Source organism: Mizuhopecten yessoensis, unplaced genomic scaffold (genome assembly GCF_002113885.1).
Source record: "Mizuhopecten yessoensis strain PY_sf001 unplaced genomic scaffold, ASM211388v2 scaffold3423, whole genome shotgun sequence".
Classification (NCBI taxonomy): domain Eukaryota; kingdom Metazoa; phylum Mollusca; class Bivalvia; order Pectinida; family Pectinidae; genus Mizuhopecten; species Mizuhopecten yessoensis.
The window spans coordinates 6,739-8,621 of record NW_018405037.1 but is presented as its reverse complement, the minus strand read 5'-3'; the positions used below and the strand labels follow the sequence as shown (position 1 = coordinate 8,621).

The 1,883-nt window shown below is 34.3% G+C and overlaps 1 protein-coding gene across 1 annotated transcript in view; it reads right to left on the bottom strand.

The window, feature by feature from the left end:
* Positions 1–525, bottom strand: part of LOC110447445 — a 13,524-nt gene extending 12,999 nt beyond the window's left edge. Inside the window, exon 1 of the mRNA XM_021493141.1 lies at positions 30–525. The gene's annotated coding sequence lies outside the window, so the exon portion shown is untranslated. The remainder of the gene's footprint in view (positions 1–29) is intronic.
* Between the last annotated feature and the right edge of the window lie 1,358 nt (positions 526–1,883).

Sequence of the window (1,883 nt, the reverse complement as noted above, 5' to 3'; positions counted from 1 at the left end):
ATTTTTATGACTTATAATGGAATAATCACCTCTGTGTGGCAGAAGGCATTACAACATCTCCGGCTCATATATTAGTCTGTACACGTATTCAACTCTGTAAACATAAACGATACAAATAATAAGATATGGAATATAAACACAATCGTACCGGCGGGTGTAATGGCGGTCACTCAGGTAAACCCCGCGTACGAACACATGCATGTTTTATTTAAAATAATGTAAAATACCGTACAAATAATATCAGATACCGCTCGCGGAAAAATACCGTACGCCGGACAGGTGAAAGTACAAATAGAAAAGATCGACAGGTTAGTTTTTTGAATCGAGAAATCGTGTTTATACCTCACTTACATTCCTTGGCAGTCGTCGTTGTCGTCGCTCTCTCGTCTACCTTGTCAAACAAAGGTATCGCGCGCCAACCCCAATAGCCAGTCAGGTAATAGATATATACTGACGTCACACTACTGACCTCTATACCGGACATACTAATTTAAAACGATTATTATACAACATTACAAATACATTTGATAAAATTCGATCCTGCCACACAACCAATTAAAATGACATTTCTTTCGCGTAATTATCACATTTTACTGTTGAAATAACTTGAGTACAGGTTTCTATCCATATTGCATTCTAACTTGTCACGATAATTTCCTGTTTGTTTCCATGTACATCATCACCCCTGTCTGACCTTATCGGATTTGTATTTGGCCAAGCGTTATAAAGCTGTTTCTTTTATGAATACTGTAAAGATAAGATCCAGGTTTTAAAACTTCATTTTGAATGATATTAAATGGCGATGAACTGGATTCTATATGTATGTAGGGCTCCGAACAAGACAATACACCAAAAGTATAGTTATAGAAAATAAGGAAATAGAACAGTTTATGTTGCACGCAAACAAACCACGGGCTCTTAATCTTAATTGACAAAAGAATACTATTCTCTCAAAATATTCAAATCAACGTGTTAAAGTATAGAGAAGTTATTTAATGCTCACATACTTACATGGTGTAGTTGACTATCTCTTTTAATTTGTTTTTCTATTCAAGTAGTATTGCGTCGCGATCAATAACAGATGTATTGTCATTATTAAAAGTCTACGCCATGAAACGGGCGAACAACACCACACATTCCTTTAACAAATGACATACGGACGTAACAGCCTGAAACACGTGTGTACTACTATGTACAACAAGGTTATATTGATTTATAAATGATAGACAAACTTCCTACGTTTTACATTTTCTCAGATGATTATAGAATGCTGCAAGAAATGTATACGATATAGCGATGAGTTTGAATACCTAACCAGGAAGTAGATAAGCGAGGTTTAATATCTCTTCTACGGTGGAATGTACGTTACACCAAGTTACTAGCAATACATTGCTCTATTAAATTGTTAACTTCTTTTTTACCGGAAGTAACACTATTGATCATTATATCAAAACCGATTAATAATTTTGACCCGTCTCGAAACGGACAGATGATTGCAAGATTATTAAAACAATATCCTTTTCATTCATTACAGGACAATAATTTCAATTAAGAAGTCGAATTGCATTACCAATGTTCTCAAGATGCAAGAAAAGGAATAGTCAATGATATTTATATTCATAACGCTTTTTCGAATATTGAAAGTACTAGGAATACTATTTTAATGATTTGAAACCACTGGCAGGGAACATTGAAAAGTGTAACGTTGCTATGCTATTCATAGTAAATGAGAGTGATTTGCAATCTATTGCAGCGACACAATATGGGTTAAGATGAAATACTATGTAATAAATGTATGGAGACAATTACCATTTCCCTGACAAATGATCCAACCTTAGCCATTCAGACAAAATGCTAGAACAATATTTGTTAATAATTCAGTT